The sequence below is a fragment of the Gossypium raimondii genome, chromosome 7 (assembly GCF_025698545.1).
Source record: "Gossypium raimondii isolate GPD5lz chromosome 7, ASM2569854v1, whole genome shotgun sequence".
NCBI lineage: Eukaryota > Viridiplantae > Streptophyta > Magnoliopsida > Malvales > Malvaceae > Gossypium > Gossypium raimondii.
The window spans coordinates 32,240,099-32,257,144 of record NC_068571.1 but is presented as its reverse complement, the minus strand read 5'-3'; the positions used below and the strand labels follow the sequence as shown (position 1 = coordinate 32,257,144).

At 32.6% G+C, this 17,046-nt stretch overlaps 1 pseudogene; it reads right to left on the bottom strand.

Moving 5' to 3' along the window:
* Positions 1–6,353: 6,353 nt before the first annotated feature.
* LOC105795604 (benzoate carboxyl methyltransferase-like) lies at positions 6,354–9,058 on the bottom strand (annotated as a pseudogene).
* Positions 9,059–17,046: the final 7,988 nt, after the last annotated feature.

The window sequence follows — 17,046 nt, the reverse complement described above, 5'->3', positions numbered from 1 at the left end:
TCGTTTAAATGAGTTCTGCATTTAAGCAATGGTTTAATACGAGAATTCCCCTGTAACATATATTTTCTTTGTTTTATCTTAATTAATATGAGATGCGGATTAATTGTCTACAGGACGATACCCTTCTCTCTAAAATGTTTATAATTGAGAATCATTTTAAAGCCTCATAAATATCTTAATTGAACCATTCAAAGACTATGCTAGAAATTTCACCTGTCCATTAGCTTAAATCTTCATAGTTTATAAAACCTTAAATCAAAATTTTATAAAAAGTGCAATTTATATTTTTATAAAACTACAAAGTTTAACCTAATATATTGTAATTTTTTGAAAAAAATTAAATCAAAATTTTATCATTTTTGAAAAGTGTTATACCTTTCCTATAAATGAGAATACATGGCAGATCAGGAGGCCACCTGAGGGATGTACTCCACTTGCTACGTACTAGGAGGTCGCCAGAAGCTTCACCCCTCCTTTTAGCCACTTCAGCAAGTGGAAAGTAACCGCTCAAGGAAGCAAACTATATATTCTAGAACTTGAGTACTGATTATCAGCGTGTATTATGTTTGACTAATGTTAATGGAGTTGTTCTACTGTATTCGAGTATGAGCTGTATTTGACTTAAATAGTGGTTAAGTCACTGGTATTTGTGTTCTGATATGGTAGCTAAATTGTATTCTTTGAAACGTGTCAAATTGACATTGTGTGGTGTGTAGGGCTGGAAGGGTAATAAATACCCTATTTGGTGTGTTGGGTAGGTCGGAGATGGTGTGTAGCAGTTGGTATTAAGTAATTGCATATGTTCTGTTCTGCATCTGACTACAGTTTGAATTGTTATCTGTCTGTATAATTCTGATCTGCAACTGAATTAATTGTTTCCTGATTCTAAATCAACATCTGCACTTGGATATCTTGGTTTTACCGATACTTGATTGAATATGTAAATAGTTGGTTCCTTTCTGATATACTAATTCAATTATTGTTGAATTAATTTAAGGTAAATCACAGACTTGAACGAGTTGGCGGATGGGGAGCTCGGTTTTGCATTTTACACCGTTTAGTATTATTAAGAATGTTAATTGTTTCGTAGTTTCAGTTAGCTGAATGATAATCACGAATTATTGGTTTGTCTTTATTAAAACTTTATATGACTTTAAAATGGTTTTAATATAAATTGTAGAGTGTGTTTTGATTGTTATTCCTTCTAACTCTCTATGCTTGACCTTGTTGTCTAGGTCGGTTATGGGGTATTACAATAATTGTTATTTAGATCTCCAAGCCTTTTATAAATTAAAACTCAATAGGGACTTTCACAATTTAGTACTTGAGTTTTAATAAACCATTTCATTGGTTAAATTGCTTAAGCGAACCTCAATATATTCTCATATAACTTCGTAAATATTCATATTTTATATTTATGGACTCGATTTACGAAAATGAGATTTTGAAACTCCATTTTTCGACATCACTAGAACCCAAGTCATTACAAATACTTAACTAAGGAAATTTAAAAATCTTTAGACATTATCATGATACAGTTTATTTAAACACATAAATAAATACTGATAAAACAATGGCAATGTCTTAATTAATAAACTAGGTAAAAGTATGTTATTACAATCATAATGTGATTGTTCTTTGGGCATACTCCCAACATCGACGACCCTTAAATCCAAATCAAATCAAATTCTCAAGCAATCATCTCACTTTCAAGATCAAGTCAGACAACTCTTGGACCGAAGCTCAAATTGAAGAGAAGAATCAAAGTTTTCTTTGTACATAAATCTAAAATTTGCGACATCATAAATCTAAAATTTGCGACATCTATCAATAAGTTTGACTCTAAATATTCAAGTCAACTTTTGATTGTAAATTTGTGTGTACAAATTTTTGGAACGCCCACTGGGGCAATATTTTCTTTTCATCTCTTCTCTAAGAAGATCATCATCGTTAAACTGGCTCGCAAGCCTACTCAAGATAACCTTGTAGCTTGTTCGACTTTATCATCAAGCACCAATGTCTCGCTCATCCGTATAGCACTAGGTAGAAGACGAAAGATCTTTTAGAGTTTTTTGGTCAAACCTTTTTTATGCTTAGTGGCAATCCACTTTATGATGCTTCTTCACCAACTCATGACTTAGAAGAAGTTTCTACTAATGGGTTAAGCATAGATCGTCGATTATCATTCAAGGAGAAAGATAGTCAACCAAATGATAACTCCATTCTAACATTTCCCTCAAGGCAAAATCTGGATGGATGAATGTAATGACAATAGGCACCGTATCCTTGGAAGAACAAGTGGCATCCCAAGCAAAAAAAAATGGAGAATATTATCAAGGGTTTCAAAGAAAGAGATGACAAGATGACCTTCATAATGAAAAGGATTATTGATTTTTCTGGGAAGGGACCAACTAATGAAGAAATCCAACATGAGAATTTACAAAAAGAAGCTGGTGAGAAGTCCAATGTACAAGTTGCCAAAGATCATTAACCAACAATCAATGAAGTTTCCAGTGTTGGTCAACTCAAAGAGCTCATCAAAGAAGCTATAAAAGACCAATTTGAAAGTGTTGATCCACATTTATATACATAATCAAATCCATACACACAAAGGATTGACCGTCCAATGTACAAGTTGCCAAAGATCTTTAACCAACAATCAATGAAGTTTTCAGTGTTGGTTAACTCAAAGAGCTCATCAAATAAGCTATAAAAGACCAATTTGAAAGTGTTGATCTACCTTCATATACATACTCAAATCCATACACACGAGGGATTGATCGTCCAATGTACAAGTTGCCAAAAAATTTTAACCAACAATCAATGAAGTTTTCAGTTGGTCAACTCAAAGAGCTCCTCAAAAAAGCTATAAAAGGCCAATTTGAAAGTGTTGATCCACCTTTATATATATACTCAAATCCATACACACAAATGATTGATCGTTTGAGAAAGCTTAAAAATTATCAACCTCTAAAATTTCAATAGTTCGATGGAAAAGGAAATCCACATCAACATATTGCTCACTTCGTGGAAACCTATAATAGCGTTGGTATTAGTGGAGATCTTGTGTCACCCTACCCTCGACCTGGTCACTAAATCTGAATGTGTGATATCACATTACGTTGTTGAAGCAACTCACATCAATTATACACACATTTCACCTAATGAAATCACATAAATTACATTTAATATCTAATCTAATCATTCAAGGTTTAAGCAGAATATAATACAAGCTTAGAGTTCGAACTTAGAACCATTTGCAAAGTTCAAGGTTATGTCTTGAGATAGGGGACTTCATGTCTCAAGATAGGTTATAATTTATTCTGGAAATTTTAGCTTCGAAGTTAACATGTCTCAAGACACGCCATGTTGTGTCCCAAGGCAAGGTCCTTTATGTCTCAAGACCTCTCTGTTTTCCTATTTTTATTTTGATGTTTGAATGTCTTGAGATAAGGGGTTTTTTTCTCGAGAGCTATAACAGGGCAAAATTAATTTAGTTGATGTCCTTCTGTCTCAAGACAAAAGACACTTGTCTGAAGACCTAGAAGCAATTGTCTCAAGACTAACTAGATATGTCTCAAGACATCAGGCTATTAAGTGAAATTTGTTCTAATGGTCTTGCGACAAGTTCGTTCTGTCTTAAGACTTAATGATCAAATAACCAAAATTACACAATTTCAAGTATCCAAAACTTTAACCAATTGAACCAGACTTATCTCAAAATATAGTCATCAAATCAACCTATCAAAATGCATTCAAATATCACCAAATCATAACCTTCAATGCATCAACACTTAACTAACCAATTCACACAATAAAACCAATATAAACAAACATTTTTAGCTAATAGCCAAAAGATTAAATCCAACCATTATAACATTATAAGTCAACTACTAAAAGTACCAAATCATTAACTTAATTAATAAGCCTACCAACCTAGGTACATGCCATATGACCTCAAAACCATATATATGTTGGATCTGGTGCTCTAAGTGTAGTATTTTCGTCTATTGACACTTGTATTTTTTGAAAAAATTGGTTTAAATAGTAATATTCATTAATTACATTAATATTCTTTGTATATTGTCCTTAATGATTTTTGCACGTAAAGCAAAATGGAAACAAATATTGGCTCAATGATTATCTAATGTTTAACTAATATTAAGCAATATTACGTGGTCAAATCATACTACAGAAAGACGACTTATATTAGTGTGAGGGGATAAAATGAACTTATGAGAAATTAACGAAAGCTTCAAGGCATGTATCAATGCCACTTTCTTTATGGTTGTATCCGCCCCCACCTATATTATGGTGTGCAAAAGAGTTACTGAAAAATGAATCTCGAGGATACAATAAATCCCAATGACCATCTATGTTTTCCACTGATGGAAACAGTCCTCGGCACTGAGCGGAGCATCACAAGGATATCAATTTCTATAAATAATTTCTGCAATAATTTTTTATAAAAACAATCTAGAAATATAAAAGATGGTGAAAGAATAGAAAGAAACTTTCTTTCTATTTTTTTTGGTGTACCATACAAATAAAATTCCACTCCTATTTGTAGGGGTTATTATGTCTCTTCATAGAGATATATTTGTCCAATGGATAGTCATATCTTTTAACAATAAATATAATTATTCAATAGATATCTACTTAAATAACTATGACTCTTTATTAATAATTACGTGACATAACTCATCACTAAAACTAATGACAACTCTTAATTAATAATTATAACTTTTGGACAACTTGTAACTTTTTAATTATAACTATTAAATCATTATAAATATTTTAAACATGTTACAATAATTTCCACGTATGTCAACTTTTGTCATGTATTTATCTGAAATTATGTTTTTTTATTTTTGAAATATCAATTTGCATTTAATTTATGATAAGCGATTAGGCCACTACGAGGTTGGTTTTATGAGTCGAAGCTATTGTAATGGCGACGTTACATTCATCACCAAAAAAAAACATAAAATTATAGGAAAAAGAGTAGACATGCGTCCATCAATATTAATCGAGATGAGACAATAACAGTGATATGTGCGTAGCATGCACATTAATGTCACTTTCACTGCGAAATTGAAATAAAAAAACTACATTCGGTATAACCAAATTTCAATTTGAATTCAATCTCTTTTCTTCCTTGAAAAGGGAAAGATCAGATTTGGGAACGTCACCCCACGTTATATGCTAACACCCAATTTACAAGCCTTGTACCACAACTTGAACAAAACTTTTTAATATTCGCACCTCAAATTTTGGTGGAAATTATAGTGAGATGAGAATATAACTCTTTCTTTTTCTTTTGTAATATTAGTATAATTCGGTGGTTATTCGGCAATGGAAATGCTCCAATTCAACTAAGAGAAAGTGTGATGTATATAGAATCAACTTTCACAGATTATTTATCTTTTTATCTCTCGTAATCTTTTCACTAGAACTATTTTAAGTTATAGGTCTTGACGCAAAACCCAATGAGATCATCTATCAATAACTTGTAACATAATTAATGAATCTATTAGGTGAAAATCAAATTAATTGATTGAGTCAATCTAATTCGATCGGAGGTCGGTTAATGATTTTTTAAAATTCGGTTATAGGTTTATTTGATTCAAAATTGGGTAATTAATCGAATTAACCAAACTTAATAATTAATAATACTAATTATATGTAATTTTAATTCGGATAATTTGGTTAAATGAACATTATCAATTTATTTATTTTATATGTTTTATGCTTAGTGACAATCCACTTTATGATGCTTCTTCACCAACTCATGACTTAGAAGAAGTGTCTACTAATGGATTAAGCATAGATCGTTGATTATCATTCAAGGAGAAAGATACACTACACCAAAACAGGTTTTTAGCGGCATTTTTTTTATACCTTTAGCGCCGCTAAAAGTATTTGCGGCGTTTTTGAAAGCGCCGCAAAAATACCGCTATTGTCAACGCTGCAAATGTTTGCGGCGGTATTTGCGACGTTTTTGAAAGCGCCACTAAAAACGCCGCTATAGATCAAGACCTTTAGCGGCGCTTTTTCCACAAACGCTGCTATAGATCAGGACCTTTAGCGGCGCTTTTCCCCGAAAACGTCGCTATAGAACAAACCTTTAGCAACACTTCTCGCAAAAAACGCCACTAAAAACATAACATTTAAAAAATTTATTTTAATCAAATAATATTTATTTTTATGATAAATATTATATTATGTTTTTTTTTTTTAATTTGAAACTTAAATATACTTTTAAGGATAAATAAAAAAATTATTATTTAAATTAAATTTTCTATGAAAATTTTAACTTTAAAACTAAATATGATAGATATGATGGTATAATATAAAGATAAATATATAAATTTGGTTGCATATATGAGGTAAATTATTGGACCAACTATTTCATAGTCATTGAAACAACAGTAGTAACCTGTTTTGTCTTCTCATACGACAAACGCTCACCCACATGCTGAGCATATCTTGAGAACAAATCATCAATTATGGTCTCTCCAAAATGACTAGCAACCAAAGATTCTGTAATTGCACGTATGCAATTTGCAACATTTCGCCCACTTTTACTATTTTCAAACACGAAATTTTCATTACAGATATCGTCTTCAAAATCCTAATTCATTTCGAAAGTCTCTAATTTATTAAGAACAAAAGACCCTTCCGTTTCGATAATCTCCCTCACTTCTTCTTTGCAGGGTGATAATAAGGAACATTGAATGAATCCACATCAGATTTACGCACCAATCCCTGCCGTTCAAGTAGCGTCAATTATGTTTGCAACTATGATGAATGCAACACAATGGTTTATGTATCAATGTAATTAAGTGAAAGGAAACAAAAAAAACAAAACAATGAACCTCGGCCACCAAGTTGAGGAGCGATTTGTGAATAAACCCCATATAGCACAACAGTCTTTGCTTGTGGGATCAGTAATGCTCCTACAATGAAGTAAGCAGCAATATTCGTCCTCCGGTTATCATTTCTTCGGAACGAAAACGTAAAACTCTCAAGAAATCATCTCGAAATTGCTCAAAATAAGCTTTGGATACATTAGGAGGGCTCGACTTTGCTATGTATACATTCCTCTTGTTCTCAACTCCTCCTGGTACCTAAAAATTATTCATAATCATATAATTATTGTTAATGTTAATGCTGCTCTATATGACAATAGGGATGGCAAAACAGGTACCATCAGATGAATTTCAAAACAGGTACCATTAGACTGACAATCCATTCTAACAGCAATTTCTGTTCTATCCTTCAAGCATGTGAGTTTTATAAATGCCAAGTCAGGCATATTATTCATTTATAACTATCATTCAAGATTATCAATGTGCTTTGTCTTTGCGTTTCTTTCTTGTTTCAATTTCCTTGTTTACATATGTATGTGCCACTGGACTTGTTAAGTGAAGAATGAGAACCAAATTTTTGTCAATGACTACAGGACATAAGACCAAGAGCATCAAAAGTTTCCAAACATGAAACAACTAATCTATTAAGCAAGTCAGAAAATCAACGAGCTTATTGTTTTAGCTAACAGTGGAACAAGGAGACAATTGAGATCAATTGAGACTAACCTCGGCTGACATGCAGAAGTTTCACGACAATCAGAAAAGATCACCTTGATACTAGGGAGTAAATCTAACTTCAGAATAGATTCAGCTGCACTAGTTGTATCCAAACAATAACCACAACAGCACCAAGAGTTTGGATTTAGCAGAACAATATTTATTTATTTATGAGAAAAAAAACAACATCGAAGAGACAAGAAGAAATCTATTACCTGCTCCAAACGTTTTTCAAGAATGTCGTAATAACTACCGTTATTCTGCTCTAGAATCTGTCAATGTAGAAACATCATGTGAAGATAATCATTAAATAAGTTGATTACAATAACTATGCAATTTAATTAACATAAATGCTTGACGATTGCAAATCCGATCCTGTATATACTAATTGTGGTTGGTGAATGTCAAAGCAAGTTGTCCAAAGCTCAAAATCATGTGCCTTCCACCCTTGTAATTTTTCTATTTTGGACTCTGCAAGTGTAGTTATTGAAACAGAACCATCAGAAAGTCCGACTGAGACAGATGTGGCTGTTGGGTTCGAATCACTAGAATCTTCAAAATGACAACACGGACTTCCAAGCATAGCAAAGTTAGTTTCAAAATTTTGAATTACTTACAGTGATGAAAACAAGACTAAGAAAAATACATAAAATGTTACGTAAACTTGAGCATCAGTTTCTAAACTATAGATTCTCAAGTACCCATCAGCATCAGCTTGAGCAAGGAGAGGACTCACATTACTTCCAACTGTGCTCCACTTAATATCAAAAATCCCAGCAGTGTCCATGCGATGAAACAACTCGAGATTACCCTTTTCGGCATTAACATCGAATAATGAAATGCTACCAGCTCGGATTGGTTGCTCACCTTCTTGCAGAGTGTACGTTGAAGCCGCCAATACCTGTTGGTACCCATCGTGGAGGCAAAACTCTACGACCTCAGCATTGCCTTCTAAATAGCAATGAGCCACGTCCATTCCTCAGCTGCGCATTTCATCAAACAGGTTGTACGCACATAAATGAAACTTAATATAATCCCCAACGCAAAAATATTTTAAAAATAATTCAATATAATATAAAAGTTAAATTAATTATGAAAATTCATAGCCAACTATCTAGGGTTTTTATTGAGTACCAGACAGATAAAACATAGCAGCATAGCAAAGAAACTTAAGTACAAAGGAGATTACATAAATTTTCAAACAAAATATTAGCGACTAAAATATACTATACATTTCTTTTATTTTTTAAAGAAATTAGAAGAAGAGTTTAACGATAAAATTATGAAAAACCACAAACAACTGTCAGTGCTGCTGGGACATTCAAACTAACATAAATTAAAGCCAAACTCCGATCAAGAAATGAGTATCTAGAAAACAATTGAAGATTCTTCAAATATGAAAAAAAAATTAAAATCAAAATAAAGAGGAAAAATACTGGAAAAACAAAATAAAATCTCAAAGAAAATGAAGTGAATTTTCATAAAGAAAATCAATATGACCACCTTCTTCTGTTGAAAGCCCACAGAGAAACCAGAGGACAGTAGAATAGAATAGCTAACCTGGAAAAGTAGGGTTCTTCACTGTTTTTTCTTTTCTTTTTTTTAAATTATGTAGTGAAAGTATCGTAGAAATCTGAATTTTGTAATGTTAGGGGTTTCAGGGGGAAAATTAGGGATTTCGAAAATTAAGGGATAATATGGCGCGATTTTTTTAAAAGTATTTGCGGCGTTTTTACAAAAAGCGCCGCTATTGCTTACCTTTTGCGGCGTTTTACATAAAAAAATGTTACAAAAAATCATTTAATTTTGAACAAAACGATGTCGTTTTGTTCTGCTAAAAATCTTTTATTTTATTTGCTAAAATTATTAGTTAAGTGATTTTATAAAACATTTATTATTACTATTTTTATAAATTAGATTTTATAAAAAAACTAAGTACTTTCAAAATAAATATCGTATATTTTAATAAGAAAACAAATTGGATTTTATAAATATCGATATTTGTTATAATTTGGTCCTATCCAAAATAGATAGTTACCTATCCATATCAATATGTTACTTTTTATTTATTTATTTATTTATAAATGTTTTTTAAATCTAATATTTGAATATATCAAATAGTTTAAATTTCATCATTTAATAAATGTAAGTAAATCTTAAATTCTAAACCATTTAATATATATAAAGTTTATCTATTATCTCTTAAATAATTTAAACTATAATCATAATTTTAATATATTAAAATTTATATGATCTCTTTACAATTATATCTTAAATTATTTAATATATAAATTAAAAACACTAATTAATTTAAACCCTAAACCCTGACTCCTAAACCCTAAAGCCTAAACCCCTAACCCTTAAACCTTAAACTCCAGCCATTAAACCGTAAACCATAAATCATAAATCATAACCCCCTAAACCCATAATCCATAAACCTTAAATAGTATCTTTTAAACCTTAAACCCTAAACCATATACCCCAACCCTAAACCCTAAACTATAATGATAATTAATTCAATATTTTAAAATTAATACTATCTCTTTTACGATTATATAAGAAATTATTTATGTAATACCCAATTTTAACCCGGCTCACATATGGAAACATAATTTTTGAGGATATGCAATCTTATATATGATATGCAATCCTAGATATGATATGCAATCTTAGATATGATATATGCAATCTTAGATATGATATGTAATCTTAGATATGATATATAATCTTAGATATGATATGCAATCTTAGAATATATGATTTTGTAATCTTAGAGATTTAATTTGTAGATACCATTTAATCTCATTCGTTGATGTAATTGATCTGTACCGTTGGATTTGGGGAGGCTCAACTATAAATAAAGGCATCTCCCTTCATTGTAAAAAAAAAAAAAGAAAAGAAGAAAAGGGAGGAATAAAAAAGAGAACGATTGGCAGTTTTTTAAAGACGACTTACTATTTTTTTTTGTTCGATTATTTTTTTACTTATTTACGATTTTAAAAAAGGAGAAGGTGATACCACTGCGAATTTTATTTATTTGTTTTTTATTTAGCCCCTCCGCCTTTTAATGTTTTTGTAATTAAGTTTTTTTATTTTTTATTTTTATTTTTTATTTATTTTAAATTCCAATTTGATCCATTTGAACGGCACCGTTTTAGAGGAGAAGGGAAAATTTCCCTTCCAGCCCCTCTATGTAATTTGCGCGTTCAAATTAGTCCTTTTACTTTTATTTATTTCCGGATTTACCCCAGATTTTTTAATTGCAATTCAATTTAGTTTTTTTATGTTCTTTTTATTTATTTTATTAATTAATAGTGTTATTATTATTATTTTCATTTTTTAAAAATCTATATATGTATATTTTTATGAACATACTTATTTTTTTAGCTAATATTTTCTCATATATATATGTATATATACGTATATTTATTTTTTTAAAATTAATTTTGATAATGTACTCATTATTTAATTTTTTATCTATGTATATTCCTTTTATATGTACATGTATATATTTTTTAAACTAATATTTTCCTATATTTTTTAGTGAATATTTTCATATTTATATGTATATATTTACATTTTTTAAATGATTAAATACTCACTTTTTCTTTTTTAAAATATACCTATTTTTTATTATTTTATATATGTACGTATAATTATATTTTTTCTTTATTTGCATAAGTATATTATGTATTGTATTTATATATAAATTCTATAACCCAAAATTTTATTTGTAAATTATATGTATATTTTTAATCTTCATAATTTTCATGTGTATATTATACGTCTTTTGATCCTTATTTATTTGTTTGCTATCCCATCCATTGTATAATTGTGTTTACATTTAATATTTTGCATGTCATGGATTACCTTTTTTTTTATTTTGTTTATTCATTTGCTTATATTATTTTTATGTCGATGATGTATTTATTATTGTTATTATTATAGCATTTGTATGTATAAAATCACGTTACATCATTTTTTTACTCAAATTTAAAGATAGAAATTTTTTAAAATTGTGATAATGTTCGTATTTAGGATTTTCAAGGGAATTGAGCCCTAACGTATTGGGTTCCGATTTTCTTCGTTAAATCCGACAATCGAGCATTTCTCTTCAATCAAAAAAATAAAAACTCATTATTGGGAATTCAACACGTTGTGTCCTAACGTATTGGATGTGACGCATTGATTTCTCGAAATGAATATTTTTTTAAAAATAATAAAGGAAATATTCCGAGTTTGGGATTTTAAAGGAATTGTGGCCTAACGTATTGGGTGTGATTTCTTAAATCTTGGATAAGTGGATGTTCTTTTAAAGTAAAGGAAATATTCCGAGTTTGGGATTCTAGAGGAATCGTGCCCTAACGTATTGGGTGCGATTTCTTAAATCTTGGATGAGTGGATGTTCTTTTAAAGTTTTATTGTACAAGTATTTTGGCCCAATTCATTTTGGGGAAAATTAGAATGTTGTGCCCTAACGCATTGGGTGTGGTATCTTCTTTCTCTGAAATAATAAGGGTCTTAATACGTAGCCTTTTAAGTTTTGCTAAGGATTACGTTTTTTCCAAATTCTCGACCTTAAGACACTAATTAATTAACTAGGTACCAATTTTGGGCGTTACGAGGGTGCTAATCCTTCCTCGTACGTAACTGACTCCCGGATCCGTTTTTCTAAAACTCGTAGACCAAAGCCATTTTTTTAGGTGATCCAATCACACCTCAATAAAAGATTGGTGGCGACTCCCATTTATTTTTTTTAAGTCGACAACCTAAAAATTTTGTTTGTCAAAAAAACGGTTTCGACAGCTTGGCGACTCCATTGGGGAAATTTTTTTTTTAAAAAAAAAAGAAGAGAGTCGAGCCACAAAGTTGATTAATTTTTGTCTTACGGTCGAGAAAAATATTTTTTTTTTAAATCGTAACATCCTTTCGCATTCATTATCTTATTCCTTAAATATTGTTTGCATTATACATTTCATGAGTTGAACATTTTTACCCTTTTAAGTGAGAGTGAGAAGCTATGCCTTCGTGAGGTTTTCACCTCCGTGTAGGGTAGTGGATTGCTTCCGGGATACATCCGTATCTATGTCTTCGTGAGATTTTCATCTCCATGCAGCCATAGGGAAATGTATTCCCCTGAACCGAACTCGATCCATATGAGCCTATAACGGGTGAGGATGGAGGAATCTGCTGGTTCGGGTACCTTTACCCTAGAAGCCAAACTTCATATAATGAACCTTAGGAATCCACCCTAGGTAGAACTATATTGAACCCTAGTAGACATCCGATTAGGTGTTTTACTGTTTCTTGATTATATTTTATATTATTATATGACACTGACCTTTTGTGTTTTATTTTGTTTACATGACATGGCATTTAATTTCATCATAAAAGGCGTCAGTTCAGATTCGGTTGCTAGATAGAAAGCTTGACATGGAAAAAGGGTTTCTTGATAAAGTGGAGGACAATGCGGCTGTCCGAACTTGGTCTGAAACAACACAGCAAGAAAAGGGTGATAGCCTGGCCGATGGGTATGTATCGGAATTATGAGATTTTACTCGCATCAGTGTAACTCAAAACAATTTGCAATAGTTGAAAGAAATTTGGAATCAATGGAATAATGAGGCTAGGTAGTTATTTTACGACAATTATGGGGACTTGCCTTATTTGCTTGATGTGAAGGTAGACAAACATTTGTTTCGAGCCCTCGTCCAGTTTTGGAATCCTGCTTACAGTTGCTTCACGTTTGGGAATGTCGATTTGGTACCTACGATAGAAAAATATGTGGCTTTACTCCGATATTCAAAGTTTCAAATGGATAGAGTTTACTCGAGAGCGGTAAATGTACCAACCTTTTCAAAGAAGCTGATAGGTATAACAGGGATGAGTGAGCAGTGGGTCGCTGCACGAGTTAAGCAAAAGGGGGATAGCAAGTGCTTTCCTTGGAAGAGCTAGAAACGGTGCTGCAAAATTGTGAGATCCAGATCAAGCACTTGAAAGCAAATGAAAGTAGTAATAATGAACAGCTCCACCACTTTCAGAGTCAAGTTAGGAGCAGAGATCATCTTATGAAGGAAGCTGTGGTCTAGATTCGAGAAGTAGCTAATTACATACAGATTTTAGCAGTACAGGCTGACATGCTGAGTATGAAGTATGAATTAGAATCGGATCGGGGGCAAGAATTAGTTTTGTTACTTAAGAAGATCAGAGTTCTGGGTACTAGGGCAAAGTCTTATTTGTAATTCGCTTTATGTTAAGAAATTTGCTTTCTAGTAAGGTTTCTTACATGGAATTGAATCAAAATTGACGTCTTTTTGCATTCATGCATTGCATTACTTCATATGCATTTAAAAACATTAAAAGATTCTAATTTACATCATTCCTCAGTTAATCTGGAAACCAACCAGCCTACTAAACACCGCTACGATACTCGATCGAAAACTAAGGATATGGATCAAAGGATGGAAAGACTAGAACAATCCCAAAAGGAAATGCAGGAGCAGCTTCAAAAGCAAATGAATGAACAACAAAAAATGATAGACAAAATGATGGAATCTCAGGGGAGTATGATGGCTTAGTTAACTCAATGGTTCAACAAATGAGCTGGTAAAGGAAAAGGCTCCGTGCTCAATATTGAAGAATGAGACAATGAGAGACCTATCTATCCTCTGGATTTTACCCCCAACAAGTTGAGATATACCACCGTAGGTCCTCTGTTACCATTAATCTTCCGGGTGACGTTGCGACGCTAATGAATCTCCAGGCAGGATCAGGCTCTAACCCCGGAGCCAACTTTGTTAATCCTGCTATCCTTGATTTCGATGAGACAGCTGGAAAAGAGAAAATGAATGATGAATTACCAAAACAGCTAGAGAAAAAGTACAAATGGCTGGAAGAGAAACTTCGAGCGATGGAATGTGCAGAAGGTTATTATGGGATGGACGCTAAAGAATTGAGTCTGGTTCCGGATTTAGTGCTTCCTTACAAATTCAAAATGCCAGAGTTTGAGAAATATAATGGAACCAGTAGCCCCGAAGCTCATATTACCATGTTCTGCAGACGAATGATCGGTTATGTCAATAATGACCAACTCTTGATTCATTACTTCCAGGATAGCCTCGCAGGGGTAGCATCCAAGTGGTACAATCGATTGAGCCGTACCCAGATTAATTCATGGATATGTATGGCACAGGCATTCATAAGGCAGTACAGCCATGTGACTGACATGGTACCTGATAGGATCACTCTGCAAAATATGGAAAAGAAACCAGATGAAAGCTTTAGGGAATACGCGCAGATATGGAGGGAGATTGCCGTACAAGTTCAGCCGTCTCTTCTAGAAAGAGAGATGACGATGCTTTTCGTCAACACATTGAAGGCACCATTTATTACACATGTTAGGAAGTGCTACTAAAAGCTTTTCTAACATAGTTATGAATGGTGAAATGATTGAAAGCGCCATAAGGAGCGGAAAGATTGATGCTGGAGGAAATAACAGAAGGCAAGCCTCAAAAGAAAAGGAAAATGAGGTGAACAGCGTGAATACGTACGGCAAATCGATTGCTAATCAACAGGGTTCATCAAGACAAGAATTAGGTGTGAAGCCAGGTACTGAAAAACTCCACTTCACGGAAATTCCAATGTCATACAAGGAGCTGTATCAAAGCTTATTCGATGCGCATGTTGTTTCTCCTTTACATGTGAAGCCTCCACAGCCCCCGTATCCCAAATGGTATGATGTAAGTGTACAATGTGATTATCATGCAGGAATTACGGGGCATTCTATAGAAAATTGCATTACCTTCAAAAAGCTAGTTGAAAAATTCATCAACATGGGTATTGTCAAAATAGATGGCTCATCTAGTACCCAGTCATGATTGAATGCAATATATGAAGGGGTGTCGAGAAGTGTTCACGATGAAACAACTAAAGAAGAGACCTTGTAAGATTTTTGCCCTTATAGACTTGGGAGTGTTTTAAATAATTAGACTACAGAAGAAACCCCTGTAGTATTTAGAGATTACTCAGAGTAATGTTCAAAACACACTTGTTGCCTTCAGCCTAGAGGCAATAAGAATTCCTTTATGAAATAGGCTCATGTCTGAACGTCGTTATTCTAATAAAATACATCTTTGCATTCATTTTTTAAGCCAATATTCTTTTCGAATAATTATACTTTCATTCTTTCGGATCTTCTTCCATATTATTCTTTTATTCATCCATAATTTTACAAATGATTATTCATAAATTCTTTTGTATATTCTTTGGTATTTACTATGGGTCCCCAAATATCAAAGACATGAGTGATGCTGTTACAGACTCAGAAGTTCCTTTTGAGTGGGATTTGTGTTTAGAGGGATCTCATGACTTTAAAGATGACACAGATTGTAGCCTATTTTCAGACTTGCTGAAGATGGTAGAACTGGAATGAAATCTTACTTCATGAGGGGACAATAGAGATTGTGACTTTAAGATAGAGTGCATAACCGAAGAAATGAAGCATGACCTTGTTGAGTTACTTCAAAGAGTTCAAAGATGTCTTCATATGGTCATATTAGGATATGCTTGAGTAAGCACCGACATTGTAATCGGAATAATAATACGATATCAAGAATTTACAGTATGTTCAAGATTAACATCATGAACGATGCATTTAGAATTCTTTGTTGGGGCAATGCCTTCTCCTTTGGCTCATCATGGTTTAGCCTGTCGAAGTCAAGTTGCCATTTCTCCGTTGTTGGATTTCATCCTAATTGAAGAGGAAGATCCAAAGTTTTCATCATAGTTAAATTTTACCCCAAAAGGCTCTATGAAAGAAATCTGATTACAAAGAAGATCTTACATTGGTTCTGATCGAAAGGGATAACGAGGACTTGTCTAATCCTATGAGTTCAGATTCAAAAAAAAACAAAAAAACAAAAACAAAAACAAAAAAACAAAAAATAAAAGTGAAAGAAAAAAGAAAAGAAAATGGAGAGGCCAAAGTGAAAACCCGCAAAGGGCACTTTGAGACCAAAGGGGATTTGAGTTGAAAACCCGAAATGGGCGGCTCAAATATTGATAAGAATGGGGCACGAGGTGGTTAGAGCAACTCAAAGTTTAACCAGATTGGGGCATGTGGTGATCTTGTTATACCTGAATTATTAGGAAAATGTAGGCAACATCTTGGGGCATTGGTAGAGTACTGTGGATCCCCTAAACACATGTCAAACTCAGAAGGATCTTTAAAAAGTTTGTACAGAGAAGTTCAAGCTGCGATATCTGGGGCACCCAACATTCATACTGAATTTTTTATTCTTGGAATACTTCATTCTTTTCCAAGATACACATTCCCAATCAATTTCTTTGCTATCCTTGTTTACTATTTTTGATAATATATTCCTTTCGAGCTATGCTCAGAACCAACTGTATTCTCATCCATTCTTATACCCTTTTTGCAAGAATAATGATTAATGGA